The following is a 24140-nucleotide window of genomic DNA, read 5'->3' on the forward strand; positions in this document are numbered from 1 at the left end:
TGAAAATGGTGTACTTACTGTTGCTATTGATTAATATAACTGAAGGATGTTAGAAAAATCTATTTTCCACAGGCTGTTTATTTTGTAGCATAGCCACTCTTTATGGTATTACACTGTTAGCCTGGAGCTGATCTATTTATTCCTGAAGTATGGATGTTCTCAAAAAACCCTCAGCCATGCAGTAGCTGCTTAAAGTTGTGCAACTGACAGTCGTATCTCATGGGGATATGGCATTCCATAACCACTGGTCACACAGTTAAGCCCCAAATTCTAATATGTCTGAAACTAGAAGAAAACAGGAGGGTCTCCTAACAATGTAGCTGGCAGTGCCACCACACAACCAGCTGTTCATGTGGAACAGATATAGCAACGCAGGGAACCTTGGATCTGGGGGCCTGCTCCATGACACCCTTGGGTGCTTTTCCCTAGATGGACTTTGTCTTTAAACTGTGATTGTGTCTATTGCCTGCATGGATGAAGGAGATCTCTCTCTGCCTTTGTGTGTTTACATGCGCAAACACCTCAGACTTTTGCATGGCTGGAATGCCACCTATGGCACAAAGATAAGAGCCACACCTGTTGCTTCACCCACTTCTACCTCTGATCCTGCCTACCTTAAAAAGAGAATTAGACACATTCATGGAAGAGGGATATCAATGACTACTAGCCATGATGGCTATGATCTGCCTCCGCAATTGGAAGCAGCTGTGCTTCTTAATACCTGTTGCTGGAAACCACAGAAGGGGAGGTCGCTCTTGTGCCCAAATTCTGCTTGCAGGTTTCCCACAGGCATCTGGTTGGCCACTGTGAGAACAGGATACTGGACTAGATGGGACACTGGCCTGATCCAGAAAGCTCCTCTTATGCTCTGATGCTGAAAACAAACCATGGCCACAAAATGCAGCTGCAAAATTTGGTTTCCTGAGCCGGGTCTTACTGACTCTGCAAGATGTTCTTGGTTCCCTCCTCACCGCCTTTGTTTTTGAAATTTACCATTGTCACAAACAGATTGGGAACACATTTCACATGGCTGCCTGACCTGCATTCACTGAAGCACAGCAAATCTAAGCGAGCTTGTGAGTCCAGAGACAGCACCATTAAAATAAAAAAAGATACCCCACAAATGCCAAAGCTGTTGTTAGCTGCTGCTTGCTGGTGTTGCTTGATCGGAGAACACAAAACAACTCTTCCGTCTGTGTCACTAGATTGAGAAGACAGAGCATCCCTTGTTTGCCCGTAGCCATTTATATGAAATCTAATTGTGTGCTGCGAAGACTGTATATGAATTGTCCTACAAAGATCTGCAGCGCTTCGTTTAGTTACATGACATTTCATTTCTCTGTGTTCCTCCAGAATAAGCATTGCAAGCCATATCCTTGATCCTCCTATGATTTAAAACCAACAGCTCCCTGAAAACCTATTAAATGCTGAAGATTGGTATGTTTCCTGAATTGAAACAGGATAAAGGCAGAATCAATGCTTACATCAGGAGTCTGCTCGGGCCTGCTAGCCTGCATGTTTCCTTTGGAATTGAAAGTTAATCCCTAAAGGAAACTATCAATTGACTTACCATATCTTATTTGTATCACGATAACCTGAACCAGGTGGCTGATTTAAAACAACAAGAAGCTTCCCAATTGTGTGTGCAGTACCTCCATAACTTGTTAGGGCATAGTTTGGTGATAGAATGACTGCTGTCCCATCAACTGGAGGGTGCCCTTTGCATGGCCGTGAGCAGCACCCTGATCCATGAGACAAGTTCCTGGTCTGCCTCCCCACGTCACAGCCCTTTCAGGTTCCCGCTAAACCTCTGTTCTAATGAACCTATCTGTGGCGAGGGGAGGCAGAGCTCTTTGCGTAGAATGTCTGCTTTGCAAGCAGAGAGGACAAGGTTCAATCCCAGGCATCTTCAGATAGCGCTGAGGATGCCCCCTGCCTGAAACCTTGGAAAGCCACAGCAGTAGAGAGATAAAATTCTTACCTCATTGTATATATAGCATATTTGCGAAAATGATTATTCTCATATTGTAATGGGTTACTATTTGGTAAATGACCAACTGCCTAGCCCTGCTCTCTTCTGCTCTTGACTGCTCAGCACAAATTGTAACTTTGGCACAAACTGTAACCTGCACATAAATCTCCCCAAAGACTTTGCTTACCTTTCATGTGTGATTAGCTCAAGGGTGAGGAAGCTGTGACCCTCTAGACATTGTACTACAGCTACCAACTTCTTGACTGCTCCCTGTGGGTTGGGATTAAGGAGAGTTGGAGTCCAACAACATCTGGAGAGCCACAGGTTCCCCAGCAGCGAACTAATTGCTCCTGGTTTTGATTTTTAAGAAGTGTCTTCCCCCATTTCCATTTGCAAACAATGACAAAAATAAATAAATAAATAATATGCAACAAGCTTAGATCTAATGCTGTCATCTTCTGAAGAAGGGAAGCTCTCATAGCCTCTTGGGGATCTTGACAGTGGCAGCTGCCAGGAAGGTTAATGAAGAAGATTTGAATTATTTATGCACAAATATTAAAGAGGTATTAAACCTGAGGAGATTTCAGAAGAATGCCTATTGCTGAATGATCAAGATAAAGCCTTTCCAACATTTTCCATTATGTGCCGCATAATTACTAAAACCTGAGCTGATCCTCAGGCACATTTATTTTATTTTATTTTTATTTAGTTCATATATTGGGGAACTTCTGTTGGCAAGGCATAAGGGTGTGCTGTATCTTTAAAGTAAATTCACCAAAGGGCTGAAGTAGCAGTGATCTTGTCCTCTAAAGTTTGATATGGGACACATGGACTAACTTCTTTTTTTTCCAATAATTTTTTATTAATTTTCATTCAGTTATACATTTTAACCCGAATACAACAAATTATGTCTGTTTTGAACTTCCTTCAGCGTCTCTGAGAGTCATCCATTTTTGTATCTTTAATACGCATTCCCTTTTTTTATATTGCCATTATTCCTCCTTAATCCCATTATTTTTAATAAACAATACTTATTTGATTTTTTACAGTGCCTCTTGAAATCCCACTAACGTTGTGTTTATACCACATATGTTTTTCAGATAATCCACCAATTTCCCCCAGTCCTCGATGAACTTTTGGTTTTTAGTATATCTGATTTTTCCAGTTAATTTGTCCAATTCCGCATAGTCTATCAGTTTTAGTCTCCATTCTTCTATCGTCGGTATCTCCTCTTGCTTCCACTTCTGGGCCAACAGGATTCTGGCTGCCGTTACAGCATATTGGAAAAGTTTAAAGTCCTTTCTTCTTATGTCCTTTCCTATCATCCCTAAAAGAAAAGCTTCTGGTTTTTTCACAAAAGTATATCTTAACATTTTTTTCATCTCATTGTATATCATTTCCCAGAAACTTTTTACTTTTTTACATTCCCACCACTGATGAAAGAAAGATCTTTACATTTCCAACATTTGTTATCAACCTTATACAACTTTGCTAATTTTACAGGAGTCATATACCATCTGTAAAACATTTTCATTACATTCTCTTTCAGCAGCGTACATGCTGTAAATTTTATATTCTCTTTCCACAATTTTTCCCATTCCTCAAATTGAATATTATACCCAAAATCCTTTGCACATGGACTAACTTCTTGATCAAGACAGGACAACTTATTTATAACATGAACCTAAATATTTGCATTGGTGTCTATGTCTGAACAGCCAGATAAGCATTCCTTCCAATATTTTTGGGTGCAGGAAGTCTTCAGTCTGGACCATTGAGTATCGTTGTCAAGTTTGAGTAAGAAACAGTCTAGAGGTAAAAAGAGACTCTGTGTAATTCCTTTCCATATCTTCCTTCGGGCAATTTCTGCAACATTTTCATCATTTCATCGTCCTGTTTTGTGGTGGGACAGAAGTCAGGGCCTCTAATTGTAACTTATTAGGCCAGCTCATATGTGAAGAACTATCCTGGTCCTAAACTGTATAGGACAAGGGGTGTGGTTGGACTCCACTTTCCATCATTCCTGTCCCGTGCCTATGCTGGATAGAGCTTCTGGAAGTGGAGTTGAATGATATTCAGAGGACCACAGGTTCCCCTGATACAGGGCTTATAGGCAAGGACCAACACCTTGAGCAGAGCTCAGAAACTAATTGGAAGAAAGTGCAATTGATGAAAGGGTGGCATAGCATGGCCTGAAATGTGCACACCGGAAAAACATTCTGGTTGCTGTGTTTTGCACCAGCTGCAGTTTTCAAATGCACTTTAAGAGCAGCCCTGAGTTCAGAGAGAGTGGAGAGCAACTTGATTATATGTTAGCTCCTCTGATCTGCCAATATTAAGGACGCACGAACAAGAGATTTCAGGCAATCATATCTCAGTCTCTTCTTGCCACCCACAAAACAGACATTACAGCCAGCTCTCTGGCACTTTTCTGTTGTGTTTGAACATGCTTTATTACGCCCGATCAATTATTCCCGATCAATCCCACATTGAAGGTGCTCACTGCCATTCTCCTGCATCATCAATTGAGTTAGCCAAGAAGAAGGAGAGGGCAGGAGGGGGGGGGGGTGAGGAGACAAGAACTGGTGCTGAAGCAGCAAGCAAGTGGGAGAGACAAAGGCACTGAACAAAAACATTTTGGGGAAAATATTTCTACCCCCCTCAAAATTTGCTATAAGACACCTGGAAACAGGCTGACTGTTATTTCCTCCCCTGAAGTCTGGGCTTGTTTATCTTCCTCTGCACCACCCAGCTATATAGGACAGAATAGAGGAACTGGATAGGGGATGTAGCTAGTTCAGCAATGACTTAACTAATTGGAAAAAAACCTTATCTAGCTGAGAATTAACCATATGAATGCCAAATACTTTCACAATCATGGTGTGTGTGTGTGTGTGTGTGTGTGTATGTGTATGTGTGAAATGGAGGGTGAGTGGTTTGGGTGCGTTTGAAATACATTACAGTGGATAGGTTTTGCACAGTTCATTCTGGAAAGCATGTCTTACAGTCATAGTAGTAGTTGTTAATAATGCAGGTAGCCATGCCAATTTATAGGAGGGAATCAGATTTGTGAATCTTTAGAAGACATTTGAAGGCAGCCCTCTATAGGGAAGCCTTTTAATATGTCATGGTTTATTATGGTTTTTATATATGCTGGAAGCCACCCAGAGTGACTAGGGCAGCCCAGTCAGATGGGTGGGGTACTATTACTTACTTACTTACTTACTTACTTACTTACTTACTTACTTACTTACTACTACACTATCCAAGTTAACCACAATGCTTCTCCCAGTTGGATGTTAAGCAAAGAATGTGGGGGATGGTGGGGGATAATGGATGCTGGTGCATGTGATGGTTACAATCTCCAACTTTACTCTTCCCCCACCATACCCACCAACTACTCAATATGAATGGAATGTAGCTTACTTCTAAGTAAACAGCTTTGGAATTGCAGTGTGCATTTGCAGTAACTTTTCTCATATTGGTTAGCTGAAACATGACAGATGTGAATCAATGTGGAAATTGAGTGTATTGTGACATTACTATATTTTGCTCCAAAACTTTCTGCTTTGTGGGTTGTACATATTTGGATATTTTGAGTGAATGTGGTTTGTTTTGCATAGGAGAATGGGCAAATGAAATTGACTTAACTGAGTGGAGTGGATAATAGCTGGGCTTATGATTGCTAAGAAATGATTTGTGAGATGTTTCTGTCTTTTTATTATTATTGGCTTTAATTAAACTAAATCATTGGTCACACAGCTTAGTTGCAACCAGCTAAAATCCCATTGATTTCAGTGGGATTTAATTGTGGCTAATTTCTGCTAAATCTAGCCATGTGTGTAGCTGGATTGTAGCAAGCAGAAATGTGCTAAAACACCTGAAAAGGTAACTATTTTCTTGAAGTTTCGTTCTTTTTTAAAAAAAATAGTGAGGACTGAGAAATGTATTTTACTTCCAGGTTAGTTTGTTTTTTAAAAATTAGTGCTTTGAATTAACTTTCTCATTATTAAGGCAGATGATTATTTCAATTTAAATGGTCATTTTCCGAATGAGCTGTAATAGAATTGTGGAAATATAGTAAGAATATATACACACAAAAAGTTAGAAAGAAAACCATAGTGTTCATTATGTGAACACTGATTGCTTTGGTGGCTGGCACTTTAATTCTGCAAAAGCATAGGGTTTGCTAATGTAGCGCTGATCAATAAGTCCACCTGTACCTCCTATGGGTGTCATAGGCAGCATCAGAAAATATTCCCCCCGAAATCCACTATGCACAAGAAACCATTTGCTCTTTCTGTTCAGTTCCTGTTTGCACTGGCTCAGCCTCTCCTACACTGAACACACCTCCTTAAACATGCCACCTTTCATTCAGTGCTATTACACTCACCTTCCCTTTTCTGAACAGAGGGGAGGGGCAAAAAGCTTTTCTGTGAGCAGGCATCAGCATGGCTGATGTAGACACTTTCCCCCTATGGGGGCTGCATGCCTGCATTATTATGTTCTCTCTTTCCCCACTCTTTCAGATGTGGTAGCCATTTTTTGTTATGCCACACCATGACAATAGACATTTTCTTTTATGCCACCCCCCTCAAAAAAACCCTAAAAACCAACCCAGCAATTTTGTGAAAGGCACCCACAACGCTTCTTCAAAATTCCAAATATGCCAGACACCCAAAGAGCTCAGTGATGCCTTAGCATGCAGATTGCTCTTCAGTACTACTCTTCAAACAAGCACAAATACATTCTATGATTAGTGGGTATGAATAAAATTTTGCTCAAAACATGAGTTTGATCTTTGAATTTTGAACATACTGTGGAAGCAGTTACATTTCAATAATTATATGAAAAAGAGTTATCAAAGCAAGAAAAGAGAACACCTGTAGTTTGTATTGATTCATTATCTTGTTGGAGATCAAAGCATTCCATTTCAGAGCAGTAAGAGATAATGAACAACAAGAGAAATATGTCTGTTAGCTGAGTTAAAAGTGATTTGGGGGTTTTGTTTGTAAATATGAATCAAACTTTGCTGTTTTCCTTCCAAGTATCTGTGTCATTCTTTAATACGTGTGTGATCTCATCAAAGTTAATCAAGGTTTCTGTGTCCCATTGTTTGCAATAGGTGAGCGGGGATTGTAAATCACCAGCACTGAAAAAATTAGGGAGATGCAAAGATGTTCAACTTGAACTGAATTGGGTGAATTATTCACCCATATATGTTGTGTTAGTGTAAGAGCCATTATATAATAAATTGAGGCTAGGAAGACTGGATTCTAATTTCTGTTCAGCCATCAAATGTACTGTGGGTGACCTTGGTCCAATTCCTGTCTCTCAGCCAAATCCTCCTCAAAGGCTTGTTATCCAGAGGAGGACAACAAAAGCCCCATTTGCACTATACATTTAAAGCAGTATAATGCCACGGCTTTTCCCCAAAGAATCCTGGGAGCTTTAGCTCATTAAAGGTGTTGAGAACTGTGAAAAACCTCCTATTGCCCTAAGGTTCCAAGAGTGGTTAAACAGTCAATCCCTCTTCCCAGGAATGCTGGGACTCCCTACTCTGTGAGGGAGTCTATTAACCATGCTATGCGCCCCTAACAAACTACAGTTCTCAGGATTCTTTGATGGGAGCCATGGCTATTTAAAGGGGCATGATGCTGCTTTCAATGTGTAGTGCAGAAAAGGCCAAAGATGGTGTGTGGCCTGGAAACCATATCCTATGAGGAAATGTTGATGGATCTGGGTATTTTTGGAGAAGATATGATAGCATATGGTAATAAATAAATAAATAAATAAATAAATAAATAAATAAATAAATATTTTTTATTTATACTCCGCCTTCCCCGGCCAGAGCAGGGCTCAGAGCAGCTAACGCCAGTAAAATTACAATAAAAACATAATGGGGGGGGGGACCAATTTAAAATACCGGTTAAAATACAATTTAAATTGCAGCTTCATTTTAATAGTAGCCCATAGATCAAAACCATAAGGGGAGGGAAACATAAGGGTCAGACTGAGTCCAAACCAAAGGGCAGGTGGAACAGCTCTGTCTTGCAGGCCCAGCAGAAATGATGTCAAGTCCCGCAGGGCCCCGCTCTCTTGTGACAGAGCGTTCCACCAAGTTGAGGCCAGTACCGAAAAGGCACTGGCCCTAGTTGAGACCAATCTAACCACCTTGCGACTTGGGACCTCCAAAGTGTTGTCATTTGTGGACCTTAAGGTCCTCAGCGGGGCATACCAGGAGAGGCAGTCCCATAGGTATGTGGGTCGTGGGCTGCATAGGGCTTTAAGCAGTCATATTATAGAGACCTACAAATATCTGCCACATAGATGAGCAAATGTGTTTTGTTTCTGTTGCTCCAGATGGTAAGACCTGAGTCAAAGGGTTCAAATTGCAAGAAAGGGGATTCCACTAAGCAGCAGGAAGAATTTCCTGATGGCATGAGTTCTTGGACTGTGGAAAAGACAGCTTGTGTGGGGGTGGGGTGGGGAGGGTGGACTCTCCTTTATTAGAGAATTTGGGGTTGGATGAGCACCCACCAAGAATAAAGGAGCAGTAAATTTCCTCCATCAGTAAGGAGTTGCAATGGGTGATTCTTGAGGTACCTTCCAACTCTGTGATTCTACGAATAGGAAACAACCTTCGGCTCTTCTTAAACCCTTGGGAGAGCAATGAGACACAAATATGGTAAATAAATAAGAACACGTTTTATTATCAAGGGCATATACTTCAGTCAAAGTGATAACTAGTTAATAAAACACATTTAAGATAGTGTAAAAAAACAAAATGGAATATTATGATTATTTAATTTAATGACCCTTTAAGTTATTTTTTTAATATGGAGACAAATGATAAGGAGTAGTAATACCTCTGCACAAAACAACACAAATAGCTTATTGTTATGAAATTATGAACCCCTTCTTCTCTGGAAAGAAAATGACTCTTTTATTTCTTTTCGAAAATGTGTAGTAATAGATGCTTCTATCCACATTCATGTGAACATTATTTACCAGTTTAATCTCTACAAAATGTCTGAAGTTAGCTATTACATTTATTGATGCCCATAACTTTTCAAATGAAGCAACATCTTTATGAGGGGATTTGTTGTCAAAAAAATACTGCCTGCAGCTTATTTCCAAATTGTTTGTTTGAAATTGTCCCATTCTGAATGAATATATAAGGAAAGTGGGTAGATAAAATACTTATGAAGGCATGTTATATTCAGAGGAGATTGTGTTCAAATAACTTTTGCTCAGAGTATTACTACTGAAACCTAAGTTAGACATGTCCACTTACTTTATTTTAATATTAAAAGGTAAAGGTAAAGGACCCTTGACAGTTAAGCCAGTCACGAATGACTCTGGGGTTGCGGCGCTCATCTCACTTTACTGGCCAAGGGAGCCGGCGTTTGTCTGCAGACAGTTTTTCCAGGTCATGTGGCCAGCATGATGAAGCCGCTTCTGGCAAAACCAGAGCAGCGCACGGAAACACCATTTACCTTCCCGCTGGAGTGGTACCTATTTATCTACTTGCACTTTGGCGTGCTTTCGAACTGCTAGATTAACAGAAACTGGGACCGAGCAATGGGAGCTCACCCCGTTGTGGGGATCTGAACCGCCGACCTTCCAATCGGCAAGTGCTAGGCTCAGTGGTTTAGACCACAACACCACCCATGCCCCTGATTTTAATATTAGGCACGTCCAAATGACATGTGATCGCCAATGTGTAGTAGGTCCTTCTGGACTGGGAAGAGGGAAGGACGAGGATATAATGGAGGTGAGGTGTAACAGAGCGTGGCATGCTTATATGCACTCCTCCAACAATATTCACATGTTGGCAGCATATGTACTTTATTTCCCTCTCTTCCTCCAAGGAGCTCAAGGTGGCATACATAGTTTTCCTCATCCTCATTTTATCCCCACCACAAACTTGTGATGAAGTAGGTTAGGCTGAGAGGCAGTGACTAGCCCAAGGTCACCCAGTGAACTTCACAGCTGAGTGGGGATTTGAACCTTGGTCTCCCAGGTCCTAGTCTGACACTTTAACCACTAAGTCACAATGGCTTACCAATGGGTCAACTTTGGTTAGAACTTAATTGGATACAACCCAATGAAATGAAATAACAAAAACATAAATTTGCCCCCAAACTAAGTGGTATACCTTTAATACTCAAAATACAAATGTTGTCTGCAGCCCTTTTGTTTGTTCTCTTCATGACAATTATGTGTCGAGGGAGCAAGCCCACACTAGACTTTGGCTAGAGAGCTTCACTGCCGTGTCAGGATTTACTTTCCACGTTCCCAGCAAGGGAACAATGACATCCTAGTGTGTTTTCAGAATGAACGTTCCAATGGGCTTTACTTGGATTTCTATGCCCCGGGATTACATCTGTGAGATAAGCGATTTCACTAAACCTGTTTTTAGTCACTGCCCTTTTCTACTGCCTCAAGGTGAAGAGAATGAGAATGTTTTAGAAAAATGGAAAGAGCCTGAGGAAACAGCTTAAGTGCCTTTGAAGAGGGAGGACTACTGGCAAATAAAAACACATAACCACCCTTGGATTAGTGGTGGAAAGCTCCACCAGCACAAATATCTTATTGGTGGTGTTCCACTAGTTGTGGTGGTGCAAACTGGGCATTCCACAGGCATAGATCATCCAGATCCAAAATGCACTCATTTCCCTGCACCCAGTGCCAAGTGGAAGCTGGGTGAATGTGGCATTGCCCAACCAACATCTGCCTGCTCTCAGCCAGCCCCCACCTGCCTGCATTTTTACTTACAAGTAGTCCAGAGGTTGCACTCATCTCCCCCATCCTCCTCAGTCTCAGCATTGCCTTTGTAGAACTCAGCAGGAGGATGGGGGCAAAGCCAAAATAAGTTGGCTCTGCTTGTCACTGGCTCTGGTATCACCTACTATAACCTTCTCACAAGCTTTGTGCAAACAAATTGGGATGAATGTTTGATAAACCAGTCATCCAAATGAAAGAAAAGCCTGTTGGATCAGGCCATGGGCCCACCTAGTCCAGTATCCTGTTCTTGCAGTGGCCAACCAGATGCATCTGGGAAACCTGCAAGCAGGATTCAAGCACAATAACACTCCTATGGTTTCTAGCAGCTGATATTGAGAAGCATTACTTCCTCCTGGAGTAGCCATCTATTATGGGAAGCCATCCAAAATTGTATCTTAAAAGCTGGGGGAGGGAGTGAAAAGTGATTGCCTAGCTTCGAAAGCACAAGGAAGTGAATTTCAGGGAACCCACCATGAGGAGAGTGTTCCACACCTGGGTTCCTACCACTAAGAAAGCCTCTCTCTGAAAGTCCACTCCCTCACCTCAGACTTCAGTGGCACCAGAAATTTCATTATTACTATTATTATCATTTTGCTTCCTAAATAATGATAAAAATAATAATTAAAAGGTTCAATAAAACGTAGCTGTGATAATGAAATGAATGTTGAGTCATAACTATTAACTTTGATCATGGTCAATACGTTGGCATCTTTTCAATCCTTTTCTCCCTGCCTCCCCTTCCAGTTCTACCTTGCTTTGCTCCTAAGTCTTCATTAGAGACAGCCTGCGTAGGCATGTGATTTAGAAATCATGACTTATTAAACTGCCAATTGTTTGTTCTACAAAGGATCACTGGAGACACCAGCTTTACTGAACTTCTCTGGAACTTAAATTAAAATCAATGAGAAGTGTGTGACTAACATCCCTCATGGAATTCTTTGAGAATTTAAGGGTTATTTTTAATTTGCTAGTAACCGGACTGCTTTATCCACTTTAGAGTGGAGCCTTATCATCTGCTGACTTCAGTTCTTTACTGCTGTTTCCCTACTGAAGCTTCAGCAAGTTATTTTATTCTGTGCATGTTATTTTTGCTGCTCCTGCAGCATCGTTATCAGTTAATAATATGGCTTGTTTTCCATATCTATCAACGTTAGATTTAGGCAAAGCACTCTGCTGGGCCATATTATTAGTTCTCAGCTGCTGCTTCCGAATTATTGGCAACAGCTATATAGCTGTATGAGCCAACCAAATAAATGTTATGATCCATTGATGTCAATAGGGAAGATAAGGGTGTGTTTAGATGCAGCAGTGACAAACAAAGGGGCTAGAATTCCCTGTGGTGGCACATCATTTGCCAGGCAAAGGGGCTGGGATGATGATGGTAGCCCCACATGTGTGTTCACATTTGTGGGACAGTCAACTCCACCAAGCTGGAGGCCCCCTGCCTTTGGGCCACCTCACTTCACCTCATCCCACTCCACCCCACCCTACACCTCTTCCAGCTAGTGGCAGTGCCAGAAGCACTGGGAGGATGCTGTGGCCACTCCACCCTCCTCATGCATACTGCTACTGCTTCTGTTTCATTCAATGGAATAAGTAGGGCATAACAGTCTAGCACATAGTGCAGGACTGGCATCAGCAGGGCACTTCACAACATCAACTTAAAAACCACCCCCTGTGACATACAGTGACCAGTAAAAATAGACAAACTTCACAAAATAGGGTAGAGCTGAAACAAGGTGGTGCTGGGGGATTAAACTGAGGTTGCAAGTGAACTGATGTGTCTTAAAAGTCCTTCTCAATGTCAGTAATGAGGGAACCAATCACATTTCCTAGGGGAGGCAGCTTAACAAGCAGGGCATCACTCCAGAGAAGGCTAACTGGAGTACTGATTGTAATGAACATCTTATTGCCATCAGCTGGCAGCAGGGCATCCAGTTACAAATGGGCATCCAGTTTGTATGTAGACAGGTCATCTCTTCAGCCATCTTGGTCCTAAACTATTTATGACTTTATAGGTAATCTCCAAGGCCTTAAATTGTGCTGGAAATGTTGTGGTAACCAGTTGTGCAGAGAAATATACTGGGATAAGAAGATAACCATTTGAAATACTCCCCTATGTTAGAGATTCCCGTAAGATAGAACAGTAGCATAGCAGGGAGAGGTTCTAGAACCTTTGATCCTATGTATGCATGTTTTCTTCTTCCAAAGATATATGGAACTATTCGAAAGTGGAATCCCCCTCCCCTCTTGTCATCTGAAGTGGTATAGTCCACTCCTCATTTTCATTCTTTTCTCATTCTGCTGTATGTCTAGACTCGGACCCAGAATTCTGCAGGTAGAGACACTGATTCCAGAGAGTGTGTGTTACTGAAGAACTGCTCTATAAATACAATAGAATGAAAGAGTAATGAGGCAGGTGAATTCTGAAGTAGTATAATAGACTGTTTCATTTAAAACTCCTCTACATTAAAATAAGACACTTAGTAGCTTAAAAACTAGTTCAGCAGGGAGTGAACAGGGATCGGCCCTGACCCCCTGATGGGCTAGCCAGTAAATTTGCAGGAGGTTTAGTACATGGGAGAGCACTTAAAAATAATTCCCATCACTGCCACTACAATCTGGTGACTTGCAGTGGCTTTCTAGGTTTTCAAAGCAGGGGTCTTTTTTAACCTTACCTGGAGGAGTCATTGCATGGGACTTTCTGCATGCAAAGCAGATGATATACCATTGAGCTTCACCACTGCCACCTCCTTCAGCTGCTAGTACAGATGAGGTCTGAGTGAGGCAATAGGGGAACATGTCTTGAAGCCACAGGGTGGGAACCCAACCCTACAGCTTCGCTTCCATTTACCTATGCCTTGTAAAAATGTAGGCAATGCAGTAACTGGTATTTATGCATCATTTTACTCTGTGAACTAGCATTAATAGCAGGAAGAGGGAATTTTGGGTTTTGCTATTTTGAGTGCTGAATCATTCTGACGGAACAACAGCACCCAACACATTGTGGGAGAAAACCAGCTAAATTTCAGTAAACAAGTTTTTATTTATAATCTACCAAGTAATGATCGCTGCTGCTGTTCCGTATTGCAAGCATAGTTGGCTTCACAGTCGTGGTGGGCAACAGACATTGTTTTATGAAAATTACAGCGGTTACAATTGGCTAGATCTCTCTAGTCTTGTTGTTTAAGTGCTTTTCAGAGGCACCTCTGGCTCACTGGCCAGCTTCTGCCTGATTGACTGTTGGGACAATTTAGCAATCCTTTTGGAAGGTCTTGATAGACTTGGCAACAGATGTTAATGTTGCCGCTATATGTTTAAACTTTAAGTCATTCTTATCTGTCAGTTTCTGCTTGCATATTTCACCTTCAAACAACAATAATAATGAATCCAAAACCAAGCACATTAGCTTCCTTGATCAGCATAGCTGCCCATCAGACTGGCATATCCAGCAAATATTGTTGAACAGCCTGGGAACCCCAAGCATTGTGGACTTACTTTGGAAAAAGCCAGCATGTTTGGACACCTGCTGAGGCTCATACCTTGGCAGCCATTCCAGTGACTTCACTTGGTCTTGCTGCTACTCCCTTCCACATTTGCCACCTACTGGTTTACTCATTTTTCTGGTCTGAGTGAGCTGTGATGGCAGCAAAGGAGCAATAGCTGCTGTCGCACCCTCAGCAGCCATTTATTTTTGATGTTGAGCACACTGGCAGAGGGAGAAGGGGGCGGGGGGAGAACACAGCTCCCAGCACCACCATCCTGGTGGGGTGCCATCGTGGCTGGCCGCCCTGCACTGAGTGCCATGCCCCCAGGCAATGCACCATGCCCCTGCGGGCAGCGCACCACACCACCAGGATGCACGTCATGCCCCTGCAGGCGGCGCACCACGCCCCAGGATGCATGCCACACCCCTGGCCATTCCCCCACCTGTTCTCCGCCCCTGGTGCCGGAGCATGAAGCTCTGCCTCTGCCACTGGTTGAGCAGTTAGCAGCAATGGCACTGGGTACAGCGGGGGCTATTAAGGGAGGAGGCAGCTTGCTCAATCCCCAACCCCAAATCCTAGAGCCATAACAGGCTTTTATTTTCAGTCCGTGAGTTATCTGCCACCAGCATGCCCTTGACAAACAAAATCATGTTTTAACCATCTTTATAAGAACTTATGGCAGGACTGGGGTGTCCTGTGGTCTTCCTGATGTTAATGAACTACAACTCTCAGCATCAGCATCCCTGACAATTTGCACTGCTGGTTGGGCCTTATGGGAGCTGGCGTTCAGCAATATCTGCAGGGCACAAAGTATTGCTTCATTGTGAACAAGTCTTTGGAGCTTTGCACACATGAGGTCTGGGGAAATCGGCTTCTCATTTCTCTGCTACAGCAAAGATCCCTTTGAAACTTTTTGTTTACTCAGTTCAGCCTGGTAAACATGCATAATCTTTTTAGTTTCTCTATTATTTGCAGCTTTTGTTTGTTTTCCGAGACACACTGCTCTAATATGGATTCATTACAAATGTATCAACAGAAATGATCATCTTAGAATCAATTTTGGCTTGGGCATATTGTTATCCCAAACCAATTTGGAAATGCTTATTGTTCCTCTTTTTTTTATTTCTATCAGGATTAACTAGTATAAATCTTCTTTTCTCTAGCATCCCCGAGAGGCACACTTTAAAGGCAGCCTCAATTCAAAATTCTACTGCATGCTTCAAATCCTATCAAAAATACCCTGAATCTTTAGATTAGCTCTTGATGAGGTATCTACCATAACTGATTGCTGGGACCAGTTGCTTGCATACCACATCCCTTTGCCTCTTCAGCCTGCCAGGAATTTGCTCCCATGAATATCTTCTCCTGTCAGAAGGCATCAGCATTCAAGAAGAGAGCATAGGAATAAATATCTAGAAGGACTGCAAAGCAATCTCCATTTAACAAAGGCCTCACATTAAACATTGTGCTGTTAATCAAAGTAACGAGTCCTACCTAATACTTTTGCATAAGGAAGGCAATTGGATGCCTTGCATTGGCCACATAATTAAATATAACAGAAAGACAGATATGTACATCCTCTGCAGCTCATTTTAACAACTACTTAATGACTGTGGAAGTGTGACAGAACCCTGGAAGGAGGAGAGAGAACCAGAGACGGAGAGAGGAAACAGTCTGCTAAAGAGGAATGTTGGAGGGAAAGAAAGGCAAGAAACATTCAGCCAATATTGGGACGCTCCACCAAGGAGCCCTTCCCTTTAAGGGTCATCAAGGCACTTGTATATCTGGGGGCTGATTCACATGGTTGCCATGAGGAAAGCCTGCCTATTTGGGTGAGCCTGGATCACTCATGTCAACACCATTTGATTTCTCAGCATTTGATCACTGCACATTAAGGGAAATGGTCTGTAGCTAAATGGCAGAGGACATGCTTTATGCAAAAAGGGTCCCAGATCCAATCCTGGCAATTCCAAACAAGGAAGATACAGCACCCCCTTTGCATTCAGAGCATCCCAAGTTCAATCCCTGGCACGTCCAGTTTAAAAATATCAGGCAGTGGGTTCAACGTAAGGCCAATATGATTTGTTTCAGGGACTGAGCTGGCAGTGACTCACCAGGAAAGGGCTCTAGGGGTCTGGGTGGTTTGCTCAGTGAAGAATGCTGTAAAAAACAAAACAAAGAAACATTTCTCTGTGTCAGCTTAAATTGCAAGAATATTGTGGATTTTCAAAAATAGGGTTGTTGTTTTTTGCTACTTTTACTCCTCCCCCCACAAAACCTCACCACCCTGAAATGTCTGGATTTATGCCCAACATTCTTTCATGAGGATTTTAAAAAACAAATAAACCTGCAAACAGGTATAGAAATGTCAAGAACTGAATTTAAGATTTGAAAAACGAGAAACAGAGAAAGACCAAAGATAGATTCACTTCTCCATATGCTTCACAAACTTCAGAATGTATTAAGATAGCTCTGGTGCATTTGGTGGGCTCTTGTTCATTCTGTTGAGAGGAACACGGGGCTCATGACCCAAAGTTCAGCCCTGACAGCATCACTGCACACAGGTCACCTTGTCACGGTTTCCCCAAGTATGATGAGATATATTTCTATTTAAAAATTGTGTGTGTGTGTGTGTGTGTGTGTGTGAGAGAGAGAGAGAGAGAGAGAGCGCATATGCAATTTTAATGCAAATTATTTTTGTCCTCTTTTGATGATGCTTAAGTGGCTGCCCTGATCTGCACCTGTGACTCAGTTGACTGTGAAATAAGGCAGGGTCAATGGGTTGTATCCAATGCAGGCTTCTATACAGAGTTGACCCACTGAAAATAATAACTTAACTAACTATGATCCATTACTATTCCAAGTACAACTTAATTGGATACAACTCCATGTTCCAAGAGATTCCTGACTGGAAATGACATGTTCATGCATAGGGGTGAGGGGATTAGTCAATTAATTATTGCTCTATTGCTTTTCTACACACACACACACACAGGCTTACAAAGTGAAAAATTAAATACATCAAATGAAAAACAAATAAAATAGATCTAGGAAAACGAATTAAAAAGACATCAGCCAAGACCGCTAAATAATGCAGAATACCACATCATAAATGGAAACAGTTAAGGAAGCACACAGCAATAAACTCACAGCCAACAGCCATTTTTTAAACCAAATTCCATTTCAAAAGGTGGCTGGAAGAAGGTCTTCAGGACTAATCTAAAACTTGTGGCCCTCCAAATGCTGTTGGACTCCAACTCCACTTGCCCCACTAGCATGGCCAATGACCATGGATAGGGAAACACTGAGTGGAAAATGTTGGTTTTAAACAACAGCAGATGTTTGAATGAAGCAGGATTGGAGAAAAACTGAAATACGGAAAGTGGTGATTTTAAACAATGGCAGTGGTTTGAGTAGAGTGAGCAGAGGCAGACAGTGGAGGGGGGAAGTGGCAGCTTAAAGGAAGGTTTGAGTACAGCGAGAAAGGCTCTGCTGTGTTAGATTTCAGGTGTCAGTTTCTGTATTGTACACATCTTTGCTATTTTTTCTGTGTCAAAACTGACTGTTTTGTTTGAGGGGAATGGTGGGGGGGTTGCTGAGCAGTGTGAGCCAGGGTGCAGCTCCTAAAGTACCATCTTAAAGAGGTACTGGAGACAGACTGGAAAATGGTTGAGTCAATGTTTATATATTCCTTCTTTATAGAAACAGTTCTGCTGTGGCAAAGACCAAATTGTTTACACAAAAAACACCATCCCCTGACTGATATTGCTGTATGTCAAAAGCCAACATTCTTTTCTCTCTGAAAGGATTGAAGCATTAAAATGTGCAGAAAATTAAAGGAGAACTCTAAAATGCAATGTGGATACAGATTTGTATGTTTGTTTGTTTTTTACTATAGATAAGTATGCACACTGAAAGATGGGCTGGGACATATATTTGACAATGGCTGAAATAATGTTTGAAGAATCTGAGAACTGTGAGGTGCCATAGATTTTTATTCTGCTGAATGAAGCTTATGTGGATTCAGACAAGTCTAGTAACTAGAAGTGTCAAATACATTTTCCCCTTTCTCTCCTAGGCCTCTTCTGCACCATGCATTTAAAGCAGTATCATACCACTTTAATCCCTTTAGGATTAAACTAGCCACTACTGGGCCAAAGCTTCCCTTTCTGTTTGCCACAGGTTTCTTAGCCCTGATTTAGAAAAATGCCTCCTGTTGTATTTGCCCAGGGAGTTCCTTGGCTGATCTGTTATGGTCAGGTCAAAATGCATCAGGGCCTCAATTACAATGCATTTTGTCTGACCCAAAATTGACATAGGTCAGCCTTGACCATTGTAATCAACAGTCTGGGGGAATATTCATTGAGCCCTGGGTCTGTTCAACCCAGCCAAGCCCATCTGAAAGTAATTAGTTTGCTGCCACCAAGCTTGGAAGCAGCCCAATGGTTTTGTTGAGATTTGCAAAACTAAAGCAAGAACATGGCCCTGAATATTTTATAAATTGCAGGGGGCAGATTTTAAAAAGGAAGGGGGGAATTGGTAAAATTGTGGATTTGTTGTGTGTCAAGGAATAGAAGAATTTGCAAGGCTTCTCTTGCTTAAGGTATCACACGATGTGAAAATTTGTTTTTTAAAAAGTGATAGGCATGAGTGTCTGGGGAATTATTTTATTGCCTATTGCTTGCTTATTGTACATTGAAACTGGATACAAATGTCCAGATATTTTAATTAAATATCATTCAGCAACATTAGTCTGAACTTCTGATAGGCTTTTATTAAATATTTAAGAATTCTCTCTCTTTCCTTTTTTTAAACTTATTTCAAACTTTAAAAGTGTTTTAAACTTAGCTATTTACCAGTCCCCCCCTTTTTTTACTCACTGGATTTTCCCTGGAAAGGGTACATCTGGATTAAATGAGGAAAAAATGTCAGTAGGCATTTGAAGATGCAGCAAAAAAGAAAAAAGCACACATCAGGACCGTCAGTCTCACAACCAATACCCATCTGAAAGCACCCTAAAACTGAGAGTGATGTGCCACGTTAATGCATATACACCTGGCATATACAGTAATGATAAATGTGGGCCTGAGAAAAGGAAACTGCAATGGTCTCATATTTTGTTATAGTTCTTGTTCTTATTGTTCCTATTGATGCAGTCATGGTGGCAAATATACTACAAATCTGCAAATATTTATTTAGTTCTCCTTGTCATAGGGTGTTTTTTTCTAATAGGGAATTATTTGGGGACAATGAAAGACATTTGTAAATTAAGCAGATAAGCCCTTTGGCAGACAATGATTGTTTTGTTGAACACAAGAATTCTATTGTCCATTGCTTTAGTTGTCAAGAGCCCAGGGAGCTGAGGATTTATGAGGATGTTACAATGGTCTTTTCACTGTGCAGTCTAAGAAGCTGTGAGATTCAGTTCCTCTGCTTTTCAGCCTCTAATCTTTTTATCATGCAAGGACAATACAGGATTCAGCTGGTTCTTGGGACCCAGAACTGTCCATTTAGCATCAGGCACTGTGAAGTAATTACTACAAGGACAATGGGCTGGTTTTTTGGACACCCCGTTTCTTTGCATCCAAAGTACCAACAGTTTTCAAATCCCTACGGATGCCACTCAGTATAAACCAACTCCTCAAGAAATGCCTTACTTAAAAAGAGGAAAAAATAATAATCTTGTTATGAGTTGGGCTAAAAGTACCATTATATCAATTCCATTCAAATTACATGTTTACTGGTGATGAGTTATTGATTATACTTTCCTCCCTCCCTCCCCTTGATTGTTGCATTTTGACTTTGAACACTACAACCTGAAATTGGAATAAGTAAGCTGGCCTGTCAAAAAATAAATCCAAAAATGGCTGTTATGGATTTTCCATCTCTTGCTTGGAAATCATAATCAATGCCCGTGGTTCTGTCTTATGACAAATATGCTAATCCATAATATGTTATAAAAGATAAGTATAATTCTTCTTAATGAGTTATTCATAAGAAATATAACTTAAGAAGTATCAGCTGGTCGGCATTTCTGCCTACAACTGACAAAATGCATTATGTATCCATTTTAATACCCTTGGAGAGGAAAATACAGCTTTCAGTTTAAGTTTCCCATGTTCACCACCTTTGTTTACCTTTCCTTTGTGGGGGATCATAATTGATTATTTCCTGTAATGTACAAATTGCAAAGGTCCAAGGCAGGATATAAACCCATGACACATTATAGTAGGGATATCAGAATTCAGAAACTCCGATGCCAATGCAAATATATGCATATCTAACGTCGCCTAGACACCCCAACTTTTACACGGGAAGACACCCGAGGACACCAAAACCTGCATATCTATCTATCTATCTATCTATCTATCTATCTATCTATCTATATCTATCTATCTATCTATCATCTATCTATCATCTATCTATATCTATCTATCTATCTATCTATCTATCTATCTATCTATCTATATCTATCTATCTATCATCTATCTATATCTATCTATCTATCTATCTATCTATCTATCTATCTATCTATCTATCATCTATCTATCTATCTATCTATCTATCTATCTATCTATCTATCATCTATCTATCATCTATCTATCATCTATCTATCTATCATCTATCTATCTATCTATCTATCTATCTATCTATCTATCTATCTATCTATCTATCCCTTACTGAGAATCTATCTATCCTTCTTCTTGTGAGCCAGTGGGAAAGTAAGTCATCTGAAATCTTGCATATAGCCTGTGGGACAATGGGTCAGCGTGTCTGGCTGTTAACTAGAAGGTTGGCGGTTCGAGTCCACCCAGGAATGGTTGTGGTCAGAATTCCTGCATTGCATAGGATTGGACTAGATCATGTCCCTTCTGTCTTTACAATTCTATAATAGGATCCTAATAATAATAATAATAATAATAATAATAATAGTTGCTGCTGTTGTTATTCAGGGCTGAATAAACTTTCCTCCATGCTTTCCTCCTCTGCATTCTACCACCATCAGAAGTGTGATTGGTGGGTATATGGGACATGACCTCCTCAGCTGTAGTTCCCAGGCTATGGAACTCCCTGTCCCAGGGATAGCTCTACAGATAATATCCAACCACAGTTCTCATAATCCATTGCCCATTCTGACTGAGGGTGATGGGAGCTGGAGTCCAACAATATTTGAAGGGTTCCACAGTGGCTACCTCTGCCATATCTTATTCTTTCAAGTACCCCCAAGAAGAAAGGAAGAAAGAAAACCACTGGAAGAAGGTATCCAACCTCTGTTTGGTTTTCTTCTTCTCTGTCTTCTACTATGCTAAACTGCCATGAACCAAACTGGAAGTTTCATTCTCATCTTATGCACTTGTTGGAGCAAGGAGGATGGGTCAATTAGCCGGGCAGTTTGGACCATGATATCATCACTCAGAAAGAAAGAAAACATGTCCTGAAGTTGCCCTTCTGCATTCCCTCTCCATAATGCCGATTAGCAAAGAACCTGGCTAGGGCTTTAATCTCATCCTAAATTGGGGTTTGAGCCCACATCTCCATGGAACTAAGTTCTGAATTCTAACTACAACACTACATTCAGTATCAAGCATCTGTATAGATCAAGCCTGTTTCTCTTTCTCTTCCCTTTCTAATTTGCCTCATAGTGCTTTGAAAGGCCTGAGCCAGCAGAATTCTCTAATTGGCTGCTGCGACAAGACTCTAGGTGTTACTTTTGCAACAGTGTCTCTTACACATGGTAATGATTCCAGAGCCCATTTTCTTTCATGATACTCTGTTCTGTCTTGAAGGGGAAGAGAACAACATGTGGGATATTGACATGGCCTCCAGCACTTTATTTATGGGAACATTCCCACCCCACCCCCCAATAATATGTCTGTACTGGTTACTTTTAAATATCAACGTTGAGAGGCTCTTCCCTCCTTCAAAATTCCCCAGAGTCCCAGGAAAGGGAGAATGCTTTAAAGACTTTATTTATTCTTTTATTCAGCCTGTATTGCCATTCTGAATTTCAACTGAACTCCACCCCTCTTTTCTTTTCCAGAAAGAATTGGGATACTGGATACGTTGGCATCACAGAACTTGACTCTTCACTGGGACTGCTGACTTGCTGAAATGGAGGGAATATGCTACTTCAATTGGCAATGGGTTTCCAGTGGGTGAAGGTAAGATGCCTGATCACAACAGCTTGCACTTCAAGCAAGGATGGAATACTATTTTTTCCAGAGAGAGAGAGATGTAGTTTCCATTTATTTCTTATATGGAAACCCTTCATGATTCTGATGACTTCCCTATTAAGAGCACCTGTGTGCTTCTCTCATATGATGGTAATCAAAGAAGATTAATACATGTTAATTTGTATGCATTTGGATAACTTTGGCCTACTGACACAAAGAAAATAGTAATGGAAATAGTTGCTAGATTTCTTTTCTTTTTTTTCCTTCCTGCAAAGGATTTTGCTGAATAAATTGTAACTTGGTTGGTTTCTGTCCTTCTTTTATACGAGCACAACATATTTCAGTTTAGTACATACTAGAAAATGTATGGTATAGATGTATACATGTTTTTTACTGGCTCTGTGACCAGACAAATAACTTTGGTTTACTGTTGTTGGAATCACATTAGAGGAAGAGTGCCTGAACATGGCATGACTGGCACCCTCATCTAAAGATAGGCACAGCTGTAAATCAAAATGGCACACACCAATTTCAGCACAGCAGCATCCCACTCAGTGTGTATTCAGCAGCCTTCCCTGCTCTGTGGTATATTCTGTTGGAATGTGACTGCAATAGCTTACTACTAATTGGGAAGCATGCAGGCCAATACCAATGAAGCTTTCCCAGTTAGGGCCAATATGCCTTTTAAACTGTGCACTGCTGGTCCTGCCTTCACTGTGACCTACAGTATTTCTGCATTAAAGTATGGTGCCTATGGTGCTGCAAGGAAGTTGTTAGGGAGCTGTCAGGGCGCTACGAAGTTGTGAGTGGTTGTACAAGAAGAATGGTTGTGGGAAAGTGGTTGCAGAAGAATAGTCAGAACTACAGCCACCTCACTCAAAGCACAAAAAAGTGCAAGCTATGCACTTTTTAAAAAATGAGGGGAATACCTCCATCGGTGCTGAACCATGAATCTCATTGAGGTTTCTTTTCATTTATAATTATTATTATTTTAATCTCTTTGAAGTTTTTGGTTGCTATTGTTGTTAGAAATAGTGTTGAGATAGACCAGGAGTGAGGCACCTCACACTTAGGTGCTAGGGCCACCCTCGGGTCCTTCCCCAGCCACGTTCCTCACTGGCACCGCTTTGTACCACTCGGCTGTTTTTGCCTGGATGGAATACATCCTTAAACACCTGGATGGAATGCATCCTTAAACACTGTTTAATGTCTCTTGCTTGTCTGGATGCAGGATAGAGAGTGGTGTGTGAGTATATATAGAAAGTAGCCTCCTGTGTGAAGGTACAGTTTGTATTCATTGATCTGCCCACTTTTGCCTCTGGTCCCATCACTGGCATGTGGCCTCCAAAGGGTTGCCCAGAAGGAAGTGCAAACCTTGGAGTGAAAAAGGGTTTCCATTCCGCTAGAAGGGACCATAGACTTGAGATAGCTTGTCAGTCTTTGCATATGTTTTGTACTTGATGTGCAGTTACTACATTTTGAGTTTGTTGACAACCAGTTGTGGTTTTAATCCATAGTGATGGTTCTTGTGTGTGACCCAAATATTTCCCAGTTTCCTGACTGTAAGGCTTATCTTTGGAGCTTATTTTCATCTCATTATTTCATCAGCTCATTGTTAACTACTTCATGGAGTGCCACTCATTGCAAAACTGTAATAGCTCTGCTGTTCATTTGTGACTGTGGATAGAGGAGGAATTTGATTCAGTTCACATTTAA

General features: G+C 41.2%; 1 protein-coding gene across 2 annotated transcripts in view; it reads left to right on the forward strand.

Annotated features, from left to right (window-relative positions):
• Window positions 1–24140, forward strand: part of CDH11 (cadherin 11) — a 99693-nt gene that overhangs the window by 17498 nt on the left and 58055 nt on the right. The window contains exon 2 of one of the 2 annotated variants that reach the window (XM_083753524.1): window positions 22292–22412. The gene's annotated coding sequence lies outside the window, so the exon portion shown is untranslated. The remainder of the gene's footprint in view (window positions 1–22291; window positions 22413–24140) is intronic. The other variant, XM_083753525.1, reaches the window with a different exon arrangement.

Source organism: Podarcis gaigeae, assembly GCF_964106915.1.
Source record: "Podarcis gaigeae genome assembly, chromosome: 8".
Taxonomy (NCBI): domain Eukaryota; kingdom Metazoa; phylum Chordata; class Lepidosauria; order Squamata; family Lacertidae; genus Podarcis; species Podarcis gaigeae.